Source organism: Megascapheus bottae, chromosome 10, assembly GCF_031878675.1.
Source record: "Megascapheus bottae isolate mThoBot1 chromosome 10, mThoBot2.hap1, whole genome shotgun sequence".
NCBI classification, from domain to species: domain Eukaryota; kingdom Metazoa; phylum Chordata; class Mammalia; order Rodentia; family Geomyidae; genus Megascapheus; species Megascapheus bottae.
In genome coordinates this window covers 32,638,468-32,664,915 of record NC_143518.1, presented here as the reverse complement: position 1 = coordinate 32,664,915, position 26,448 = coordinate 32,638,468, and the positions used below count along the sequence as shown (strand labels likewise).

The 26,448-nt window shown below is 35.5% G+C and overlaps 1 long non-coding RNA gene across 1 annotated transcript; it reads left to right on the top strand.

Moving 5' to 3' along the window:
- The first annotated feature begins 4,309 nt into the window (after positions 1-4,309).
- Positions 4,310-25,460, top strand: LOC150057867 (uncharacterized). Its single transcript, XR_016536792.1, has 4 exons — positions 4,310-4,376; positions 6,342-6,467; positions 12,979-13,158; positions 25,365-25,460. It is a non-coding gene; the product is annotated as an uncharacterized LOC150057867 (long non-coding RNA).
- Positions 25,461-26,448: the final 988 nt, after the last annotated feature.

The following is a 26,448-nucleotide window of genomic DNA, read 5'->3' as shown; positions in this document are numbered from 1 at the left end:
TAAAGTTTATTCCAGGCATCATACTTGTCAATTTACCTTATGTTGTTATATTTTATTACTATTGGTATTAGAGTGGTGATATACAGAGGGATTACAGTTACATGAATCATGTAATGAGCCCAATTCTTTTTGAACCATGTCTCCCTGTCCCTTGTGCTCTACCACTTTTCTCCTCCTATACCAACCCTTAAGATTCTCATTTTACAGTGTCTAGAGAGCACCAGAGTTGTATTTATCCACCCTTTGTATCACCTTTTCTGTGCCCCTTCCTGTCCCAAATACAAACTAACCAGACAAAAGGAAAAGCTAGCAAAAAAAAACCCCAAAACAAAAAAAAAACCAGTAACTAAAAAATATCTCTTGTTTCCTTTTCTTGGAGTGTATTTCATAAGTATGATTTTATATGATTATCTGAACATAGCTATTGAGCCTTTTTCAATCACTCCTATGCATATTCTCCTTTGGCCTCCATGTGTGATGGTGTAGAATTGTATATAATTTATCGTGTATCTGTGTGTGTGTGTGTGTGTGTGTGTGTGTGTGAGAGAGAGAGAGAGAGAGAGAGAGAGAGAGAGAGAGAGAGAGACAGAGACAGAGAGAGAGACAGAGAGAGAGACAGAGAGAGACAGAGACAGAGACAGAGACAGAGGGAGGGAGAGAGAGAGAGACAGACAGAGACAGAGAGACAGAGAGAGAGTATGCATGTGTGTATTTTAATCATTCAATGTGTTTAGTTATAGAATTATAGGCACTTTCTAGGTACCCAAAATGAGGAAAACCATGCAACCTATGTTTATTTGGCTCTGGCTTACTTCACTTAATAGAATATAAAAACTAGATTCTATTTCAAATACCCTATCAAGATCCTATCTTGATAATCATTTTAATTCTGCAATAAATCCAAAATTTTACATTAATCTTACCTTTTTATGTCCCTCATACCTCATACTACTGCTTCATGCTAGCTTCTTAGCCAAGTATTCAAGGGAGGGTGTCATATGCTATGGATATGAAATGGGTTGACTTTAAAAATTCTTCTTCATTTGGATTGGAGGCCTGTTAGACATACCCTACTAAGCCAGTTGAGTCTTTCTTAGCACCATAATTCCGCAGGAGGGTCACCTATTAGCTTACTTCAATGTCTTTGAAAGACTTCCTTCTAGCTATACCAATTGGGACTGTTTAGCATCTGATGAGCTTCACTGCTAATTCCAAAGTCTGGCCCCACTGTATCTTACCTCATTGCACTGAAAAAGACTCTTCTATGCCAATATTTTTCAATATAGAGTATAGCTACAGAATTTGGTATTTAAGTTTGGGTGCTTTCATATTGAGTTAGCTCAGGAAGAGCAATGAAGATTAAATTCCTCATGGCTCCCTCTGGACAAATCTTTCATCATGTATCTTTAGACTTTTTTCTTGCTCTGAAATACATTTTTGACATTTCTTCTTTTTCAAAATCATGTTTGCTTTTCTATCTATAGGGTATTTTAATTTATAAGCCAATCTTCTAGCATTAGTTAGTTTTCTAAGTACCCCTTAAAATGTTGGCAGAGAAAATGGGACTAAAGCTTAGCAAGTTTTTTAATCCATCTCCAAAATAAATTTACATTAAAAGAACTTTAAACCAGGGTTAAATTCTCCTCAGCTTAAAGTATGTATAATTTTAATCAAAACCAACCCTTTCCTAGGTGATAATGGTGATGAATGAAGAAATAAAAATAATTCATCAACCAATCAACATGAGCAAAAGGATAGTTTATGTCCATTCATGAGCACTGTATGTATGGCTTTCTTTTATGCAGTATAAGACTTGGGTATCAAGTGCATTGGAGCTTAATTAAATCAGCTAGTGGCTCACTCCATAGAAGATGGGTCCTATTTTAAAGGGCTCTGGCACTTCCATAGACCATAATGGCTATTATTTTCCTTAGCCCTAATGGCTAGCTTAAAGTGCTTATTAATAAATCCAAAAATCAATAAATAAGTTGTGTCAAACATTGACTGAATAAAATGTTAAGTGAAACATTCTGTGTGTTTAACACAATTGAGGTCAGCACCTGCAATGATGTCACAAAGACGCAGCATTTTCCATGAAATTCTGTCCTCAGTAGGCTGCTGTGACTGTGATGTTGCACTACTCACAAAGTGTCAGGAAGAAGGAAATTAGAATGATACTTTTCATCATGTTATTATAATAATAGGACCATCTGCTCGGTGTAAATCATGGATCACATTTCTGAACATTGAAAGTACAGCCAGTAAGTGTTGCATGGTGAAAAGTTAGATTTGACCAAATGATTGGAAGGGAGGTGTCTTGGTCAGTTGAATGGGACAAATTATGTGACATGCATTTATTTATTACAGTTCTAATGGCTGGGTGGTCACATACTGAAGAATCTACAGGTATGAAATCTACTAAGTGTCTCTTCCTTCTTTTCAGGATCTTTGCATGATAGAAAAAAGGAGGAAAAGCTTCTTTCATATTTTTCTATTTCACACACACACACACACACACACACACACACACAGTTCAGGTATTGCCTACATTAGAAAAGTTCTCTGTCTTTGGGCTTCATCTTCAGCTCTTCTATCTCTCGTTATAAGTTCTTTTATCTCTTTTCTTATTTCAACTTATAAAGACTCTACGTTGGGAATTCTGTCACTTCTCAAAGACCCACATCCAATACAATTATACCAATGTTAAGATTTCAGTATATGAATTTGGGAGGGGTCTATTTGACCATAAAAGAAAGATATAGAAAAAGAAAATGAACTACCATGAGGAGTCTGTTAGCTAGAACATTTGAGGGGGGTACAAGTTTATACATGGAACTCTATATCATGGTTGTTTCAACAAAAGTAAAAATAGGGATACCAGCCTTCCTTTTATACTAGGAAAATGGACAAACTTATACATACATGTGTACATTACACATCTATACATATGATACATATACATGCTTATAATTATAGATACATCAACCAGCACAGTATTTATTGAATGTATATATATTGAAAGGAACATAAAGAGAAATCATCACAGTTGAGTGAAAAGTAATCCAGATTTCTGGAGAAATGTTTTTCAAACTTGACCTGAAAATATTAGTAGAGGTCAGGAAAAAATGGCTTCCAGTTGGGGTAAATTGGATTAGGAAAGATATACACAGTTTAAATATGAGAAATGGCAAAGCAGTTAACTTGGTTCCTGTACAATGGTTGTACTGACAAAAAATGAGAAAGAATATAAGCATATAATGATGACATTTTAAAATGTAAGAATGATGTCTATCGAAAGCAGAATCCTACTCTACTAAGATCAATCTTCTTATAGCACTGTTTGGATCCCATTTCTCTCCTGCCTAAAGCCTTTATTCACTCATTACTCATTAAGCAGAAAGGTGACATCACTGGCATGAACTCCACAGGCTCTATTTGTCTTTACCATGCAATTTCAACTAAATTTTTCACTACTCACCTTCTGACCACCTCACTCCTTCCCTTGTTTATCACTTGCTATGGCCAAATGGTTATTCTTTGAAATTTTCTTGCACAGCCTGTCTCTCTTCTTGTTCTTCTGCTATTTCATCAAGTTGCTCCTTTTTTAACATGGAGATATAATTCACATTGTGTAAAATTTGTCAATTAAAATGTATAATCCTGAAGGTGTGGTGAATCAAACTTATAATCATAGCTATCTGGGAAGTGATAACTGGGAAAATGAGGTTCTTGAGGCCAGCCCAGGTATAAAAAACATGATGAGAGTTGGTCTATGCCCATGGTTATTCACAGTGACATGTGGCTTGTCACACACACAACAAAAGGGAACACAAATAGGAAGATGAAAGTCCAGGTTAGTCTAGGCATAAACTGAGACTCTCTATTTTGTAAGTAACCAGTGCAAAAATGGACTGAATGGTAGCATGCCTGGTGAGCAAGTGTAAATCCCTGAGTTCTAACTCCATTATGGCTACAATGAATGCATAATACACGAATAATATTATGTGAAATAATCCCCACCGTCTGTTCAGAATATTTTTCCACCTGTACAATCATACTTCTTCCCTTTCCTTTGTTTTCCCTTCTGCCTTAAATAATCATTAAGCTAATTTCATTTTCTATATTTGACTACTGTGGATATGACATACAAATGAATGGCATACAAATATATGGCATTTTTCTTCAACATTTGATCCTTTAAACAGAGGTGTGGAACTCTATCACTCCCTTTTCTTCCTGGGTGAGCCTGAAGGAAAAGGAAAGGGAATAGTCCTTTATGCTTCTTTAACTTGTCTTTCTCTTCCCAGGTAAAACTACACTCTCAGACTTGGAGTTGGAAAACAGGAAGGTCAACTTTTCTTCACCAGTTCCATCAGGTCAGAGTTCTCTTCCTACTCCTAAGTAGCTGAGATTATAAGAATAATACCCTAGACCCACCCACAATTCATAGCTTACTCCTCCTCCTCCTATCTAACTCTGTTCCTCCCTTCAAAGACTCCATATCTCTAACTTTCTTGGGAATAATCTATATTATCAACTAGATCTCTTGCCTTCAATTCTGTTTTCTGCCTAAGCAATATGACTTCTAGCTTTATTACTGCACAGATAGTACCTTACCCAATGTCATCTATGACTTCCAGTAGTGATAGCCAAAGGATACTCTTCTGTTCTTCTCTTAATTGGCGCCTTCCTAGACCGTGACAATTTCAATTACTACCTCTCTCTTGAAATGTTTTTCCCTTGGGATCCATAGGATCACTTTTGGTGTCTCTTCTGCCTTTATGAATCATTCTCTGATTTTCTAATGGATCATTCCTCTAAAACTTATCATCTATTTTATCACTATTCCCACTCCTGAAACTTCCATCAAGTCACCAAAATTTGTATTTCTTAAACATCTTATGTCCTCTACTTTCATATCTATATGAAAACTTTTCTCACCTACGTTGTAGCCTTCCATGCTCTAATAAGCACCTTGCATGTGGGAAAGTCACCATAAAGCCACATGCTCTAGCAAAAGGACTTTCCTTCAGTGCTCTCACAAACACTCCAAGTAATTCAAAGTCCATGTAATCCAATTATATTCTTCCTCTGTAGCTGAGGTCCTGGTGTGTCCTCTTTCATTTAATGAGGATTTTTACCATCTGGCACATTTTATTCTCTGCTCCAATCATGAGTTCTGGTAAATTCAATGACCACTTAATTAAATTGCCCATCTAATGGCCTAGCTTCTCATATTCTTCAAGTTCTTCACTCCATTTACTAACCCAAATCCATGTCATAACCAATTGCACTATCTCTGAAAAGTCAATTTCTAGTCGCACTCACTCTTACTCTCTCTTTCCCCTCTCTGTGTGTCTCGCTGACACTTCCCCACACACTCTTGCTTGTATTTTTATACATTGGTAATATCTTCATTCCAGTACTTTCTCCCTCACCTAAGAGATTCTAATGTATTATAGATCATACATCTTCCATCATATATTGAAGCTCATTCTGTGATACAATGTTATAATAAAGTAATTGCAAAGATCATTCCTTTTTCCTCCAACAACTTTTGTTAATTGTTGAGACAGGGTCTCTTCCTATAGCCCAAGAGGATCTCAAATTTGTGATCCTCTTTCCTCAATCTTCTGATTTGGGGGGATTGCTGGTATAAGGCACCACATTTTTCTTTCCTTCGCCTCTTAATACTACCTTAATGAAATTTCAAAACAAGGCCAAATATTTAGATTTTTTTCCTTGGACTCATTCAACCACATTTGCTAATCTTTTTCCTCAGATCTATAAACAAGCAAACCTCCCAAATCAGTTCTTGTCTTCAACAGGTAATTTATTTCATAATTCTTACATGAAAAGCAAACAATCGGAAGGAAGCAGCCTGAAATAATGTGTATTAGGCAACTGTAATTATATCATTCTTCCTTAGTTATCTCTCTATTTTTGGTGGTTTTTTTTCGGTGTGTGTGCATACATATGTATGTGTGTGTTTGTGTGTGTGTACCATCCCTGGGACTAAAAGTAGAGGCCTGGGCACTGTCCCAGGCATTTTTTGCTAAAGGCTAGGACTCTATCATTTGAGCCACAGCTCCATTTCTAGCTTTTTGGTGGTTGATTGGAGATAAGCATTTCAAGGAATTTCCTGCCTGGGCTTGTTTCAAATTATTCTTGGATCTCAGCCTCCTGAGTAGCTCGGATTACAAGCACGAGCCACTGGTGCCTAGTTAAACTTGTTTCTTATACCTTTTAAATCAAATCTTTTAAAAATAAATAATAGTCACACAGAAATCAGATCATGTCATCACTTAAGTAAAACTCTCATTATTTCTTATTTCTACCAGAATAAAATTGAAATTCCAGATTGGGCACTGTGGCTCGTGACATCTATCTCTGCTACTTATAGGAACACAGTTCAAGGCCAGGCGGAAAGTTAACAAGACCCTAACTCAACAGATATGTCTTTCATGGTGAGTCATGCCTGTTATCCTAGCTGGGGGAGAGCCATAGATAGGAGCATCTTGGTCCACGGTTGACTAATGCAAAAAAAAAAAATGTTTTCACAGAAAGTATTTTGAACAATATGAACAATATTGTCTAAACAATAATATAAAGCAAAACGACCTAGAAGCATGATTTAAGTTTCAAGGAGTTGAATATTTATCCAGCAAGCACAGGGTCTTGAATTCAATTATAAATTGTGGGAAGTAGAAAGAATGAAACGGAGAGATGTGAGAGCTAGAGGGAAGGAAAGAAGGAAGGAAGGAATGACAAAAGTAAGGAAGGACCTTGCTGAATGTTAGCATTTCTTTACATGCTTGGTTCCTGGCTCACTCTTGTAATCACATGATTACTTACTCTACATATTTACCTTTCACTCTGTTCCTCTTTCAAACTTTATCCAGCCTCTATTAAAAATAAGTATTAAAGTTTCAACTGAATTACATTTAATTTAGATTAAAGTATGCACAAGTAGCAAATTGTAGTTTTTTAATAATTGACTATAGGTACAATAAGGTACCTACATAGATGTACATGTGTTTGGTATGCAATAATATATCATATCTATAGTGTATAGTAATATGTCTTATCTAATTACATACCTTATAATCAAACTATAAGATATATATTTAAAAATTAGTTTCCACTAAGTGTTTATTAGTGTATATTAATTATACAAAATAATGAGTTTAATTATGAAATTTTAAATAGGAATACAATCTACTTTGATCATATCCTCCTGAATTATCCAGACTAACCCCTCTCTCTCCCTCTAATCTATCTCCTGTTGACTACATGTCACATTTCTACTCTCATGTAACTTTGTTTAGGTTCAACATGTATCAGAAAACAATTTCTTTACAAAGTAAGACCTCATGTGTCTACATAAAACAGAAAACTGAATAATTCTGCTGATACAGGAAATATTCTTTTTTCATATATTTTTATTGTAATAATTAAAAGGGTTACATTTTATTCACCAGATAGAAGGTGCATTACTTCACATACATTGATGCCCTTTCTCATGTCTTGGTCCCCATTTCCCTCCCTTCACCTCCACCACTCATCTTGTTTTCCCCCCTCCCCTATCCTATTTCAAATAACCAGATAAATATATATACAATATATCAGATAACAAGGTAAAAATACTGTAACCATACGAGATAACCAAGGGACAGCAAAAGAGATGAGAGATAACATAGTACATTAAGGACAACAATCACTCATTATGTGGCTTTTGTTTCTATATCCTGGAGGTCCTTTCATTAAGCTCATACTATATGGCCTTATGTATCTAGGTTTTGCTCTATTGTAAATCTCTGCTAGGAGAGCCCAAGGTTTCTACTGATTATGACAAATGAGGCAAACCATTGAGCTTATGTTCCTTTGAGTCTGGCATACTTCACTTAATATGATTTTTTTTCCTTACAAATGAGGGGATGTTGTTCTTTTTGACAGCAGCATAGAATTCCATTGTATATAAATACTACATCTTGTTGATCCACTCATCAACTGAGGGACATCTGGGTTGGTTCCATATCTTTGCTATGGTAAATAGTGCTGCAATGAACACCATTGTGCTAGTGGATTTAGTGTGCCCTTGTTTCTGGATGGTTGGGTAAATGCCAAGTAGTGGAATTGCTGGGTCATAGGGGAGTTCTATGTTTAGTCTTTTGAGGAACTGCCATACTGCTTTCCATAGTGGTTGAATGAGATTGCACTCCCACCAACAGTGTAGTAGTGATCTTTCCTGGCCACATTGCCTCCATCATCTGTTGTTATTAGATTTCTTGATCATGGCCATTCTAACTGGTGTGAGGTAAAATCTTAGAGTTGTTTTGATTTGCATTTGTTTTATGTCCAGAGATGTTGAGCATTTCTTTATGTGTCTATAGACCATTCTTATTTCTTCTTCAAAGAAGACTCTCTTTAAGTGTTTGGCCCATTAAAAATGGGCCGGTTGTTTCTTTGGAGATTAGTTTTGGAATGATTCGATTTTTTTGAGCTGTTGATATATTTTAGATATGAAGCCTTTGTTGTATGGTTGGTGAAGATCTTCTCCCATTCTGTGGGCTTTCTGGTTAGTTTGCTATGTCCTTTGCCATACAGAAGTTCTTCAGCTTAATGCATTCCCACTTATTCAGCCTTTCTTTGATTTGTTGTGTTTCTGGGTCTTTATTAAGAAAGTTTCGACTTGTGCCAAGGAGATCTAGTGTATCTCCTATTCCTTCTTGTAAAGTTTTCAGTGTATCTGCTTTTACCTCCAGGTCTTTGATCCATTTGTAGTTATTCCTGGTGCTGTGTGACAAAGAAGGATCCAACTTTAGTTTGCTGCAGGTGCTTAACCAGTTCTGCCAGCACCACTTTTTTTTTAATATATATTTTTTTATTATAATTAGTAAAAGGGTTACATGATATTTGCCAGATAGAAGGTGCATTAATTCACATACATTGATACCCTTTCACAGGTCTTGGTACCCGTTTCCCTCCCCCCCCACACCCCCCACCCATCTTGGTTTTCCCCCCTTCCCTATCAAATTTCAAATATCCAAATACAAATAAATTCAATATATCAGATAACAAAGTGAGATACTATACCAATATGAGATAACCAAGGGACAGCAAAGGAGATGAGAGACAACATAGTACATTAAGGACAACAATCATTCATTATATGGCTTTTGTTTCACTATCCTGGAAGTCCTTTCAATTAGCTTCACATTATATGTCCTTATGTATCAAGATTTTGCTCTATTGCAAATCTCTGCTAGTAGAGGTTTCTACTGATTATGACGAATGAGGGAAACCATTGAGCCTAAGTTCCTTTGAGTCTGGCTTACTTCACTTAATATGATTTTTTCTAAGTCTTTCCATTTCCTAACAAATGGGGCGATGTCATTCTTTCTGACAGCAGCATAGAATTCCATTGTGTACAAATACCACAACTTGTTGATCCACTCATCAACTGAGGGACATCTAGGTTGGTTCCACATCTTTGCTATGGTGAATAGCAGCACCACTTTTTGAAGAGGCTGTCTTTCTTCCATTCTATTTTTTTGGCTCCCTTATCAAAAATTAGTTAGCCATAGGTCTATGGATTAATATATAGGTCCTCAGTTCTATTCCATTGGTCCTCAGCCCTGTTCTTTTGCCAGTACCAAGCTGTTTTAGTTACTATAGCTCTGTAATAGAGTCTAAAGTTTGTATTGAAATTCCTCCTGATACAGGAAATATTTTTAATGAATCTGACAGCCTGCAGACAGTCCTTTTGTTCTGTTCCATACCCCTGTCTCAAGCTATCTCCTCTGAACCAGCCCTCCTCTCACATGCCAAGCCCATCCAAGCCATTCAATAAACATACGTGAGTGAGGAAATCAATATATTTGTTCCCCAATGGCATCAATGACAGTCAATAATTTCGAAATACTGGAGAAAAAAGTACTATTTTTTTAAATGAGGAAACATGTGCATACTGTTTATAAAAGCTTGGTAACTTGGCTTAACACCACAACTGATTTTCCAATCCTTCCGTTGTCACCTCCTGAACCATTTTAATCTCTATAATATCAAGGTCTTTTTTTTCCTTTGTTTTCTAAGAATGATTGTCTGCCTGTCTGTCCTGGGGAGGGATTCTGCATATCATTGCGCCTGCAGGTGGTTTGCATCTGCCTGTGGAGAGATACTGGCAGTCCTGTAAACACAATTCCCACCTCCTTCTCAGCATGGTTCCCAGAGCTGCAGCACCTGATGTCCTGGCATGCAATCTCCTGGAATTTGTAGTCCTGAGTGCATCATACCTTTTTCCTTCAGCAACTCTCAGAAAAACACAATATCTGGGATTGCTACATTAATATAAATATATAAATGAAATAATGTCATTCAAACTAATAGATGTTATCCATTTAACCTCCCACAAAAGAGCTGAATTGGAATTGGACCTCAAGGTAAAAACAACAACAGCAAAAAAAAAAATCTAGCAGCTGCTTTCTAGCTTCAGTTTCCTAAGCAACCTAGAAACTTAATTATACCCAAACAACAAGGATGGGTATTTAGAGGAGGGAGATTTAGTGGAGAACTGAGATTATCAAGGGAAAGGAAAGTTAAAAATGAGGAACTAATGTTCAACGATCAGATAAATCATTCACAGAGAACTGAAAACAAGATGTACACACTTGAGGACTTCAAATATCTATTCAGTAGTCTTCAGGTTTTCAGTAGGAAAATACAAATCCTTTAAATAAAGATTTAAAATAGTATTATCTGTTATGGTCTTATGCCTCCCAATCAGTTAGTTAGGGAGTATTTCCTTCCTGGAAGGCTCCTTAAACTAAATCTTGAGTATTTCTGATTATAGTCTCGTCATTCAATTCAAAATTGATATCTATGGCCATTGCTGTTTCCTTTTATACTTCCTGATGTTTCTGTGTCATTCAATTCCTCTAAAAGTTTGAAGACCTTGCTTCTGGCTAGAATTAAGGAATTTTGAGGAATCCTTGCACAGTTGTACAGTGTGTTTAACACAGTCCCAAGCTGTTGCTCTTTTTGTGTTAGGAGTCTTAAATTGTAAAGGACCATAGAGAACAAATTTTAAAACACACTTCCAGGTGACCAGCAATATCTTCCTTAAGCCTCTACCCAGATGATCAACAAGATTCTGCTTGTGTTATATGGATGGACATTTCCCAATTCTCTAGTCTACTTCCCTACTGGAAAACTGAAAGTCTTTCTAACCTGAAACCAAAATTTACCTTATATATTCAACCTTTTGTCCTATTTAATGTTCTTCAGTCACAACTAAACATACTTTCAATTTGATTCCTGTGGCTCATGCCTGTAATTCTAGCTACTTAGGAAACTGAGACTCAGGAAGCTATAGGATGAAAGCTAGCTGATGAAAAATGTCTATGAGATTTGGTCTCTGATTAGCTAGCAAAAAGCTGGACTAGTTATGTGACTCGAATGATAGTGCATCAGTCATAAACAAGAAATCCAGCAAGCCAAGAGAGCATAGACTCTTTAGTTAATCCCTGGAATCATCCATTTTCCATTTTATGAATTCTGAGTATTTTTGAGACTACACTCTTCATTTTTTGTCATCATTCCAGAGTACTTTTCCTTTGGGAAATATCTTCTTCCAATCAATTTCTAGTTTCTGAAGAGTTAAGAGATTTGAAAATGGAAAGTGTTTTATGTTCATCATCAGATTTAATGACCCTTTTGCAATTTTTTTTTATTCTTCTCTGTTTCCTAGTACGGACTGAAACTGCTAGTTTTTATTTTATTTTTCAAGATCATAAAATAAAATGATTCATGTTTTCCCTTATGTTATAGTAAACTTTGTCATTTAGATTGTCATCTCAATCAATTCATTTCATTGCCTTCAACAAATTTGATCACTTTTAAGGTTAACCAGAAGAGGATCTAAGAATCTGTCAGTCAGTAGAGAAGTGTGATCCAACCAGTACTTGAATAGTTTTCTGAGCAGATTTGTGTCTGGAATAGCAGAGATGTTCTATATCTGGCTTACTGTAACATAGAAGCAAATGATTGATTTGTCAAATGATTGTGTGTATATGTGTGTGTGTGTGTGTGTGTGTGTGAGAGAGAGAGAGAGAGAGAGAGAGAGAGAGAGAGAGAGAGAGAGAGAGAGAGAGAGAGAGAGAGAGAGAGAGAGAGATTTGCTCATAAATCCCCAAAGTGTCTCAACAATTTCTCCATCATACATTTTTTCTTTAATTTTCAAGTTTTCATTTCTAGAATACATTTTTGCTTCCTTCCATGGCAATTTATCTTTATTGCTTTAGTGGAAGTTTCAGAGACAAATAATTGTTATAATTATATATTCACTGCTAATATGTCCTCCTACATTGGTGTACTTTTAGAGCTAGAGAATAGAAATGTGTGCTTCTATTTCCAATAAATATGTGCTTTCCTTTTACTTTTCCAAAGTCTACATGTTCTTTAGGATGACTATTTTTCCTTTTTCTTTTAAAAACTTCATTATTTCTAATCTAGGAACCAGTCCAGAACTTCCAAGTGTTGATCTCATGTTTGAGGATCTGAGCTTTCTTTTCTTTCTCCCTTTCTTTCTTTTCTTTTTTCTTTTTTTCTTTTTTCTTTCTTTTCTGTCTTTTTTTCTTTCTTTCCTTCTTTCTTTCTTTAATTTAGAAAGCATGCTACTACCTGCGTTGTGGAGTTGTGTTGAGTATTAATAAGTTAATTCATATAATAATTCCAGCATTTATTATGTCTATCACATAATAAGTGGGTGACAAAATGTTAGATGTTATTATGATCACTTGTAATATATATTTAGTATAGAGAGTGAAACAAGGCTAAGAAAGAAATGCAAGCAGGAAGATAGTTGGTTATAATTCAATTTAAAGATATTCCTTATAACAATTATTTAATATACACAGACATAATATGACATATGCTCATGTGTTTATACATCTATTTATACATTTTTATGTTTTGTAGAAGAATCCGCAAAACAGTGAAACAGGCTGGCTGAATATGAATTTGTCAGCACATATTACCAACTTATGAATTCCCAATTCCCTCTTCATTCTGGAGATTCTAAAAGTGAATCAGAAAAGCTCAAGCTTGGTGGGTTTATTATTAGCTTCAGGCTGAACATCGATTACAGGAAATAGTAAAGTGAGTAATAATCATTTAGCTTAAATTGTACTTCTTATAAAGATTTTCAAGCCTTTTATAATTACCATGTCTCATTAACCTTTCCAAAAGACCTGTGCTAGAGTGTGGTGAATCTTCAGTGTAGTATGAAATCCAAGTATGGCCTGGAGAACAGCTAGCATTGCAGCTCTCTGCCTGAAAAGTCCACGAAGGAAGCCAGTGGTGAATGCAGCAGTTCTGCAGGTGTAGACATGCTCCAACCAGCCCTGGCCATAACCATTGCATTTTGTTTCTTCACATGGCTTGACTCATTTATTCAGGCAGTCTTTCTTGAATGCCAACTACAAATCCAATATTATACTAAAGAACCAAGAGCTACAGACATTAATGGAATTGTCAGTGTCTCAATGGATCTGACCCTCACCACGGAAAAGAAGGGAAAAGAAAGTTTTTGTGTATAGTGATAATCCCAGTAGAGAAACAGGGCACTGTGGCAATGTGAAGGTCAGTCATGTACATTCATTCTGAAAGTGGTCGCCATCACATCAGGTATTTAAAGGACATGACATCAAGTCAAATTGCATCTGCAGGAATTTGAAAGGTATAACCTTACTAAAGATCTACATGGCCTTGAATAGTGAACCTTAGTACTAACACATTCCTCTATTTTTAAGTTATGTTTTTATTATCTTTAAGGACTTGTACAAAAGGAGTTTCCATTCATCAACCAATCAGTTTATGAGTATAGTCTATCTTGGTCCATATCATCCCTTTCATTATTATCCCCTTTCCCTCCCACTCTAACCTCTCCCCTCGACATTCTTAATTTCATAGGATATATATTAGATATTATAACTGCATTCTCTCTATATCCTCTCTTCATTCATCTCTTCTCCTCCCTTTGACCAACTCCAAATACCTTTCAGGTGCCAGTTTGCTCCTATCTGTTTTGCTGAACTGCAAGTTATTCTAAGAAAGTACATCATTTGACTTCCCTGCAAATCTCATATGCCAGTTAATATTTTTCTTAGACTGAGTTTCTAAATAAGTTTGTTGTTGGGGTTAACATAATGCTGCCTATAATAGATATTCAGTGAATAGTTTCCTTTGTTTCATTGTTTCCTTACTTTGTTTTTCTATATATATTATGTCTAAAAATATGTATCTTTCATTTAGTCAAAGAAGGGCACTTTTAAGCCCCATGACTGATGACTGATGACATACCAAAAAAGAAGGCGTGCACTTTTATGAAAATAATTCATAATTTTGGAGTCAGTGCCCATCTGCAGATGGAATACAATTTTAATATGCCCAAAAGGTTTGTCTTCACCTGAGCATAGTAGAAGAAACATTGACAAGGAAGTAGACAGTAAGTCTAGAATGTCACTCAGTCCAGATGTTATACTGGCAGCTGTGTAGTTATCTGTCATTTCCCTTAGCCATAATTTGTTCCTAATTTAAGTCAAACTATTCAGGGCTATCTTTTTAAAGGTATCTTTTTTTAAAAAAAAATACACTTTCTTTTTTCATATATTTTTATTGTAATTAATAGAGGGGTTACAATTATATTCACCAGAATAGAAGGAGCATTACTTCACACACATTGATACCCTGCTCATGTTTTTCTCCCCATTTTCTTCCCCCTACCTCCTCCCCTCATCTTGTTTCCCCCTTCCCTTCCCTATTTCAAATAAACAAATAAAAGTATATACAATATACCAGATTACAAGGTAAGATACTGTAACAGAAATACCTTATGTTTTCTAAAAAATAGCTTAAGTTTAAAGGTACCTTTTCTAAAAATACCTACTACTTTGAGAATGTCTCCTATAATAGAAATAATGCTATGTAACATTCAAAATAGAAGAAACTTACAAGAAAGAAAAATAGAAAACAGTGGCCTGTGGAGTATGTGATCTACCATCTTTGAAAATGGCTATTCTGAGTACTATTCCAAAATGGCGTCATGGCTTTTTCTCCTGTCATCATTTGCCATCAGCATTGAGTTTAAATAGCATAATCACTGCTACAAATGGTGACTATTAATTGAGAGTGAAACTAGAGTCTCTGACATTGAATTGCCCAGGATGTCCACAGGATACACAAAGTTCACCACTTACAATTAACATTGCCAGATAGAATTCAAAAAGGATTACAAAAGACCTGTCACTTTATAAGGCTGACAGATGTGCACATCCAAGATTGTATTCCAAACTGGCAAAAGCCAATGTTCTGGTACAGAATACCCATATTTTAAATATGAAAGATGAGTTCAGAAAAATGTGGTTAGTAGGTAGAAACTTTTGAAGGAACAGACAAGAAAAATTGTTGACTAGCAGCAGCAGCAACAAAAACAACAACAAAACTCCATGTAGAATGGGTCCCTGCATAAAATTAGCTCTGTACGTTATTTGTTGTTGATTTTATTGTTGTTTCAAATTATGAGCCAATACAAATGACAGTTCCATGATGAAAAAGTCCTAGGAGGGCACAGACTTCAAAGCTGATAATTTAATTGCTACAGTCAGCCAGTTGTTACATGTTTGATAGTGATGATGAGTCCTCAGAAAGAGAAGACTGAGACGTTAAAGGGGGAAATTGAGATGTACAGATCCCCAATTGGGATCACGAGATTGGGATTTGCAAGGAGGACAAAGCAGAAAGTAAAGGAACCGTAATAACATAGAGCTGCAGAGCTAACTTTCTACTCTTGCAAACTAAAGGACTTCTCAAACACTGGAAATATTGAGTGTGTAAAAGAAAAAAATTCCAATATATCTCAGTGAGCATGAACTGTCATTTATATATCAATAATGTGAAAGAATTCAGTATATTTCAAGCAATTTAATAGAAATGATGTTCTAAAAAAGTATAAAGCCAGACAGAGATTAATTTTTCCCCATTTTTACAGGAACCTTCTTTTAACATGTGTGTATTCTCAGATATTTTCTATCCATTGGAAAGCATTACTATATTTACAAATACATAACTGATTACATTTCAATAGGTATCTCAATATTCTATTCTACTTCAATTTTTTTGTCGCTTTTCCTACTACTCTCATCAATTTTTCCCAAATCCCTTTTCTCAATTCTGTGTTCTACTTACACTAAAATGGCATTTTTGCCTTCAATATTATAATAATGCTTCTTTTTCCATTCATCCATTGCTGTAATAATGTAATAGTAAATATGGATGTTCAGATGTAACTTTTTTAAGGTGATCGATACTTTATGATTTAGACCCAGAAGTTGTAAGCTGGATCTTATGGGTTCCTTGATACATACATATCCAGTTGCAACTACTTGTTGTAAACACTATTTTGTCCTTATTGAATTGTCTTGAAACCTATATTAAATATCAGTTATTGTTAACCAAGCAAGCTTATTTATATACTTGTCCATGCCACTGATCTACATAGCATTACCAAAGTGACTTATTTATTGTAGTTTAGAGTAATTTGGAAATAATGAAGTACTTTAAACACTTCAAGATTCATTCTGGGAATGCACCACTTATTATGGTGTATAATAATTTTATTTGTTATCATATTCAACTTCTCAATAATCTGTTGAAGATTGTGGTATATGTATTCAAAATAGGTAGTACAAGTACTGTGTAGCTTTCTTTTGTAGCAATAACTGTCTATATTTATTTATGTGGATAATTCTAACCCACGGTAATGAATTGAAAATTATTCTATCTTTTCTGTTTTCTACAACAGTTCATGTGCAAATTATATTAATGTATGTTTAAATAATTGATAAGGGACACAGGAATTTTATCTCAGACTTTTTCTTGTTGGAGTTTTAAAAGTACTAAATGTCTTTACTTATAGATCCAATCAGATAATCGATGTTTTTATTCAATTCTGCTAGCTACTATCTTTCTATAAAATTGTTCATCAAATGGTATACAGTATTTTCCTACTATTTTATTATTCATTTGACTTTTGTAAATGAGAACTGTGCTCATTTTTATTCTCCACATGAGTGAAATTCTGAAACTCCAACCTTCTTGCTTCTTTCTTTATAACAACATTAAATCAATGCTGCTAATTATACAGATTTTATTGAAGAATTGTGGTGAACTGTAGGCAATTAGAGTTCAGGCATAAAATAACTTCAATTTGAAATTCAGATAGACTTTCTATAAATTTGATGGATTAAAATATCTGAGTTAAAAACTGTTTCTGTCACTTACCTGCTTAGGAGTATTAAATAACTTTGATGATGGTTAAGTGTTTCTCTGTCCCTGATTTTTGTAGGATCATGTCACCACTAAATGTGGTGTTTGGCTTTTAGTTGATATTGTATCTTCTGAAAATTTAAATTTTTTGGCTTCCTAAGTTTTTCTATTTTAATGTTGGATTTGTTTTTGTTTGTTTGTTTGTTTTATCTGAAGATTTGATCACTTCTCAAACTGTGTTACTCTTGGAAAACTGAGACTTAAAAGTTATTTATGCATTGACTTATAGTTTCAGTTCTTTCTTTATTCTGATGAAACCTATTTCATAAATACATGCCAGTTTTATACTTCCCTTAACTAATAATTTTACTTCATACCTTATTGCTCTTTCTTACTTTGTTTTGTCTTATTTCAGCAAGACAGTTCATAGCTACTTTCTTAAACAATATTTGTTATAATTCTAAATAGTTCTAATAGCTTTTGCTTTTATACTGCTCCATTCTTCCTTTCATCCTGTTTTCTTTCTTTCCTGCTCTACTCCATTTTATTGTAACAGAGGTATTTTAATGTAATGTTATTGTTATTGTTGACGTGTTATGCCTTCTAATTGAAGAAGATACCTTGAAGCACAGTAAAACCTAAACCTATTGAATCTTCCAGTTTCAGTGAACCGTGTTCCAAACCTTCCTAGTTTATTTCCAAACATCAAAATGCATACAGAGATGAGAGGTCACATGATGCTATAATAAACAAATAACGGTGTTAGTTTGTATGCTTACATAACTCTTTGTGCTTGCATGACATTTATATATTCATTCAACTTTAACCATCAACTGCATAGTTTTTTGTTATATAATTCACCTTTTCAATATGTTTTGCACATTCTAGTTGTTTGCTTTGTTGTTTTGGACAGAAATAAAATTGCATGAAAACCATGAAGAAAAATCTTCCCATTAATTTCCTTTTACACTATTTGCTCTGAATGAAACTGGGATATTCCAAAATGCCTTCTAATTCTGTACATATCTTCTTTACTCATACATGTTTCTGGGTCTCATCACTTACAAGGAAACAATATTGTTTGCATATACAATACTTTGTAACTTGTGTACCCTAACTGAATAATTCATTTTAATTGACAATAAGATAAATTTTTATCATCATTACTCTACCAGGTGAATGTTTTTCTTGGCATTTTCATTTAAGTGTCTTCATTTAAAAGTGTGTTTGTGTTTTCTGTAATAAATACCAAAATAAATATTTTATTCCACTAATTCTCATCAGTAACCTTTCAATTAGGACATTTTGATACCACAATGAAGTAAAATAAAATATCTATCTATCTATGTACCTATCTATCTATCTGTGAATATATTATTGTACATGCATGTGCTGGTCCTGTAGTTTAAATGCAGTACCTGGGTGTTGTCCTTGAGCTTTTTTATTCCAGGCCAGTGCACTACAATTTGAGTTTTTCTAGTTATTTGGAGATAAGAATCTCACAGACCTTGGTAATCCAGTTGGCTTCATACCACAATCCTCATAGCTTCCTCAGTAAATGTTTTAAGCTTCATACCCTGGTACATAGCTCAAATATATTTTTACAACAATGTTAGATTTGAGTATTGTTGGGAGAAGAAATTTCTCAAGGAGATACATTCATAAAATGTATATTTCAATTCTCTTATTTTTGGGAACATAATACTAGAGAGTTTAAAAATATCTCATTCCGATCGCAGGTGTGATGAATTTCAGGCGACTATAAAAAAACACATGCACAAAAGCTTGACTTGGGTTTCAGCTTTATGAAAAAGAAAATGTAGGTATTTTGAGAACAGATTTTATAGTTTGATGAGTCTGTGGTTGTATAGGTTAAAAGCATTCAGTCTTTAATAACATACTGTTGAAAAGAGCTGGATCACTGAAGAAATAAAGCAAAAAGAAAGTTCTTGCAATACAATAAAAATAAAAACATCATATCAGAACCTTTGTGTTACAGCAAAAGCAGGGTTGAGAGGGAAGTTCATAGCTCTAATGGCCAACATAAATATAACAGAAATAACTCAAATAAATAACCTCATAATTTGAATGACATTTCTAGAAAAACAAGAACAAAACCAACCCAACACTACTAGACAGAGATAGTAATGGTGAGGGAAGATGACTATGACTTAGAGATTAAAAATTTATTCATAGGGTAGTCGACAAAAGTCTAGTTCTGAAATAAAAAGAACAAATAGATTTTTAAAGAGAAAGAGAGCCAAATTAACAAAATTAGAGGTGATAAAAGAAACATTACACAAAAATTGAAGATATCCAAAAGATTATGAGGGACTATTTTCAAAGCCTATAATCAAAGATGATAAAAATCTTAGTAGAAATAGATAAATTCCTAGAGACATTTGAGCTGTCTAAGCTGAACCAACATGATATAAACCACTTAAACAGATGCTTAGCAAGCAATGGGATGGAGAAAGTAATAAAGTCTCCCAACAAGAATAAGTCCAGAATCTGACGGATGAATTCTATAAGTCCTTTGAAGAAAACTAACACCAGTACTCCTGAAACATTTGTATGAAACAGAAATGGAAAGGTGACTACCAAACTCATGCAATGAAGCCATTATTACACTCATCCCAAGACCAAATAGGGACCCAATAAAAAGAGAACTAAAGCCCAATCTCTTTGATGAACATGGACATGAAGATCATTAATAAAAATACTTGTTAACAGAATTAAATATCTAATTAAAAACATTTATCGTGATTAAGTTGGTTTTATCCTAGAGATACAGGACTTGTTTAATATACACAAATCAATAAACATAATATGCTACATTAACAGAGCCAAAGACAAGAATTCTATGATCACCTAAATAGATTCAAAAAATCCTTTCATAAAATTCAACATCATTTATGACAAAAGATCCAGAGAAGCTATGAATAGGAGGAAAATGTCTCAACATAATCAAGGATATGTGTGTGTGTGTGTGTGCACGTGTGTGTGTGCACGTGTGTGTGTGAGTGAAAGATCTACAGCCAATGTTATGACATTGGTGAAAAGTAAAAACATTTCTTCTAAAGTTAAAAACAAAATGAGGCTGTCCACTCTCGCCACTCCTTTTCAATCCAACACTTGAATTTTTAACCAGAGGAATAAGTCAGAGAGAGAGATAGAAGCTATCCAAATAGGGCTGTAGATGGCATGACTAAAGAACCCAAAGGACTCTGTCTCCAAGCTTTAAGAGCTGATAAACAACACTGGCAAAAATCAGGATACAAAATGAACACACAAAAATCAGCAACTTTTCTGTATACCAACAATGTGCAGAAAATCAGGAAAATGAGTCCATTTTTAATAGCCTCAAAAATTAGGACTAAGCCAAAGAAAGTGAAAGATTTCTGCAGCAAAAACTACTAAAAAAATTCTGAAGAAATAAATTAAAGAAGACACCAAATAAATGAAAAGGTGTCCCATACTAATGGATAGTAAAATCAGTTCTGTGAAGATGGCCATACTCTAAAAGCACTCTACAGATTCAACACAATTCCCATCAAAATCTCAATTTTCAACAAGATGGAGAAAACAAATCAGAATTCATATGAATCCACTAAAGACCCCAAATGGACAAAGGAATTTTATACAAAAAAAAATGCTGGAGGTATCAAAAAATCCAGATCTCAAACTTCCTTATATAGTTAAAAAAAAAAAAAACAAAAAAAACACTTGGTATGGGACTGGGACTTTGGCCTAGTGGTAGAGTGCTTACCTAGCATGCACCAAGAGCCAGATTCGATCCTCAGAATCACATACATAGGAGGAAAAAAAAGCCAGAAGAGGTGCTGTGGTTCAAGTGACAGAGTGCTTGCCTTGAGGAAAAATCCCAAGGACAGTGCTCAGGCTCTGAGTTGCTGTGAGTTCAAGTCGCAGACCAGCAAAAAAAGAGAGAGAGAGAGAGAGAGAGAGAGAGAGAGAGAGAGAGAGAGAGAGAGAGAGAGGAGAGAGAGAGAGGGAGGGAGGGAGGGAGGGAGGGAGGGAGGGAGGGAGGGAGGGAGGGGAGGGAGGGAGGGAGGGGGAGGGAGGGAGGGAGGGAGGAGAGAGAGAGAGAGAGAGAGAGAGAGAGAGAGAGAGAGAGAGAGAGAGAGAGAGAGAGAGAGAGAGGAGAGAGAGAGAGGAGAGAGAGAGAGAGAGGAGAGAGAGAGAGAGAGAGAGAGAGAGAGAGAGAGAGAGAGAGAGAGAGAGAGAGAGAGAGAGAGAGAGAGAGGAGGAGAGGAGAGGAGAGGAGAGAGAGGAGAGGAGAGAGAGAGAGAGAGAGAGGAGAGAGGAGAGAGAGAGAGAGAGAGGAGAGAGAGAGAGGAGGAGAGAGAGAGAGGGAGGGAGGGAGAGAGGGAGAGAGAGAGGGAGGGAGGGGAGAGAGGGAGAGAGAGAGACAGAGAGAGAGAGAGAAGAGAGAGAGACAGAGAGAGAGACAGAGAGAGACAGAGACAGAGACACAGAGGGAGAGAGAGAGAGAGAGAGAGACAGAGACAGAGACAGAGACAGAGACAGAGAGACAGAGAGAGACAGAGACAGAGAGAGACAGAGACAGAGAGAAAGGAACAAAAAAACCCACTTGGTACTAGTATAAAATAGACCAAATAGAATAGACTAGAAGACCCAGAAATAAACCCATATAACTTACAGTCATCTAATATTTGGCAAGGGAACAAAAAATATGTATTAGAAGAAAGAAAGCTTCTTCAATAACTAGTGCTCGAAATACTGAGCATCCATACATTGAAGCCTGAAATTGAATTCCTGTTTGTCATTTTGAACCAGTATCAGCTCAAAACTGATCATACTGGAAACTTTGAAACTACTACAAGATGGAGTAGGAGAAGCATTAGACCATACAGGCATAAGTAGAAACTTTGGAGAGTTGCAGGAGCACAGCAATTAGGAGAGAAACTTGATTATATCAAAAAACTAAAATGTTTCTTGTACAGCAAAGAACATAGTTACTAAACTTAAAAAAAATTCAACAGACTGAGAGACAATCTTTACCAATTACACATTCGATATGAACTTAATATCTACACACACAAGGATCTCAACAAACTAAACCCTATCCAAAATTAATAGGCCAATCAATAAATGAACAAAGAAGCTAAATGGCGCCTCCTCAGAAGAAACAAAAGTGGCTAATAAACATATGAGGGAAGGTATAACAAACCAGGATATAAAAGAGATGAAACTCAAGATAGCATTGAGATTTCCATCTCACCCCTGTAAGAGTGGCAAGCGTGGAGAATTTGAACAGTAAAAAATGTTGGCAGGGATGTGGGGAAAAAGGAATTCTATTACATGGAGGGAATGTAAACTAGCACAGCCACTCTGGAAGGCCATTTGGAGAAACCTCAACAATCTCTGTGATCCAGCCATACCATCCTTGGGTATCTACCCAGAGCATTATAAATCAAGATATGTGCAACCCTGTTCATTGCTTTACTATGTACAGTATCCAAGTTATAAAAACATCCCAGATGCTCTACAATAGATGAGTGGTTCAAAAAAATGTGGTACCTATACACACAATGAAATTTTATCCTTTATGAAGAATAATATTGTGTTATTTGCAGGAAAATGGATGGACATAGAATGAATCATGCTAAGGAAAGTAAGCTAGGCTCAAAGAAGCAAGCAGTGCATGTTCTCTCTCCTTGTGGAAGTGAGATCTAAAATACAAGTATGCATGACAATATATACAGGGCTCAATGCATTTATACACAATTAAACCTGAATAAAGGAGGGTTAATTTAGGGGGAAATCCAAAGTTCTAACTCCTCTGAACAACAAATGTAGTTTATGAAAACTAATACCAGAAAGTAGAAATGTGGGCTTTCTTGGAGGGGGGTGAGCAAAGAGAAGCTATGGCAATGGAAGGAGGGAGGGGAAGCAAATATACTCATTATATTCAATATATGTTATGTAAAAAATGAAGTATGTGATGAGGGTAGAGACAGATGGTAGGTAGAGACAGATGGTAGAAAATGGGAAGGAAGGAAGGGGTGGCATTGTTCAAGAACATTGTACTCATAACCTGATATAAGGAATGGTAAACTCTTTGTGCAACTAATTAATAATATAAATAACTAAAATAAATCAAAGAAGCCTCCAGTCTTGTAGCAGAAGTAATCTGCTTTTCTTTATTTCCTGCTTTATAGGAAGCAGTCTTCCTGATTTCTATAAGGTTTGACCATAGCTAAATCTCACTGGGTGTCTCCTGGGGGGTGGGTCTCAAGACTTACTTCTGGTGACCTTGTGATCTTTTGTCAGTGAGTCCTCTTCATTCAATATTCACTCCTGACATTGTTTAGGAAGGGTCAACAATCTGAGCCTTCATCTGTTTGACCCAAGCCAGAGAGTTGTCAGATTAGAGAAAACAGCCATAGCCCCTTGCCATAGCTCTGGTCATAAGTTTATAGTTCAGGCTTCTCTTCGCAAAGGATCATCAACATCAACATGTTGTTTCCAGGGTCATAAATTTGCAATGTGATGAGACACAACCAGATGTTGCCAAACGTGAACTGACTCATAATGCCAGCTCTCGCTTGCTCTGTCTTTCTTTCCAACTCACAGAAACTGGTGGTCCATTTGGTTCTTCATACCCCATGGAAGGGCTTGGTGGTCTAAAGCCAATTATATGAGGGGAGCCACTGTATTCTCCAACCTGAATCATGAGCTATTCATTATCATCGACTCCACAGACATTTCGTGTTACTTAGAGCAAGTGCATGGTGTTTGTTGTCATTCTTGGGTATTCTTTCATTTTTTTAAAAAATTTGCTGTAATGGTGGCTATGATTGTGAGGCTGCTTGTGTATTGTGATTAAAGAAATGTCATATCTATCTACAGGCCTTACTCCCATGTTTAAATTTATGGATTGATTTTTCCATAATATTGAAACAATTTCAAAGATATTTTGATTTCTTTATTCCCCTTTGTCATCAATGTCAATAAGTGCTCCAAAGTATATTTCTAGATATGTAAATCTTTGATGTCCTTTGGATTTTTACACATTTCCCTTCCTTGAAACGGAAACAAAACAACTGAGGCCATGGAAGTTAAGCAAATAATGAAATTTCAAACAAATCATTGTGTAAACCAGGGCTCTAGCTTTCAGCTTGGGTATGTAGTCACACACTTCTTGAGGGATCCAAGAGCCTATAGTTTTGACATAAATATAGAACTATAGCTTCAATTCTTGAGGTATAAAATGAGACTAAATTTAAAGCACAATTCAGTGGAAATAGAAACAGGTATTTACAGTCACATACATTCTTCATAGTAATTTTTCTTTTTCTACATTCTAGTTATCTCTTTTATAAAATGGTGGCACTATACCACTTGATCATAGTATCTTTAATAAGATATCTAAGTTAAGAGTTCTCATAGAAGGTCATTGAATAGTCTGTGAAAAAGCCCTTAAGTTGTGTTATATTATCTTAAGTTAAATTATGTTAAACCTAACATAATTTACTTTCCTGTTTGCTCTCAGTGGTGAGGTCAGAGATAACTAGTAATAGGAAGCAACTGCATATTGTTTTATGACCAACAGAGATGGGGAGGAAAAGAATAATATACAGCTATAATGAAAGTCAAATATCTTTAAATGCAGTTAGCATTCAATAAACTATTTCCATTTTTCTGGACAAAAAGATAACCTAATTTTCTGTTATTATTTTATTATTATTTATCTTTATTATTCTGTTCTAAATTTCATTTTTCATTTATGTTAATTCTTTGTATAATTTTTAAGGTTTATGGACATTCATGAACAGTCACTCCTAAAGGCTGGGATTTACATTCTGAAAGGTTGAACTCCCATAGGTGTTTTGCAAGCTTTCACAGAAGACAAGTTGCCTATGATAAAAACCATTAGTGTAACCTTCATTGTTAGAATGAGATAAAGAAGTAAAGATGTTCTCTGGCTTCCTAAAAGCAAGTGCCAAGATTTAACTCTTGTTACTTATTGTATGTTTTCTTTGCTTTCACAACAGAAAACCGGAGCCAGTTACATGAGTTCTCAACAATTTCCCATCTCCTTACCCAATATGAAGTATCTCAAAAGAATTCTAGAAAATGGTTGCTAAATGTTGAAAGAATAAATAATTGAATGAATGTCAGATTGTTCCCAGTGTCTCATTTATTCAGTCACTTCATTAAAATGACAAGGGAACTGCCCTTGCCAAGTGTTAGGACAAATCTAGAGTGTCCAATTTGGTAGAATTTCAACATCCTCTCAGAGATAGTTGGGATAGTGTCACATTTTTCTGCCCAGGAATAATGATCAATTAGGTAAAAAAGTAGAAAGAAAAATTCACACTGAATGAAGCTTGCCATAGAATGGAGCTTGGTGCTCAAAGGAGAGGAGTAAGACTGAGAGCACATTAGATCCTAGAAGAGAGGCTGTAACTCTTTCCATGTCAAACATATTAATCTAAGAAAATTCATCAATCTGAGCATTAAGAATTCAGAAAGAAGGCACTTGAGGCTCTCAGGGATGAAGGCCTGTCTATTGTGACTGCTAATCCAAGTGAGTTTGGGTTAAAAGGGGTTAACAGCCCTCTGCTGTAACACATGATTGGTCTTTATGGGGTTGAAGCTCTTGTCTGTTTGAGGCCTACAGATGATGCTAAAGAGCCAATAATGACAGCAATTCAAAGCAATCTAATTATGCAAACGGGAGGCTAAACAATTTCATCATCCTTAAATTAGATTGTCCTAATGAGATAAAGACACCAATTAATCCTGAATTAATTTCAATAGCCTATTTCAGGCAAACACTTTAATATGCAAATGTAAATGAGAAACAAAGCCTACTGTAGAATGCCAGAGTTCAGAACCTCTCTCTTCACAGCTGTGGCGGGTGTAAATAGTGCCTAATGAGTTTGCATGGAAAGACACAACCAGTTGAAAATTTTAGACTTCATAAAGCACAGTCGGTGACTCAGGTAAACTGGATGTGGTCTGGAGGCAGCCATTTGGAGAGAAGGAATTCTAGAGAGGACATTGTGTACAAACTGACAGAGTCATTGTGCATGCGTCTTGGTCTAAGCAAACTTAGAAATCCAGGTAAGCAAT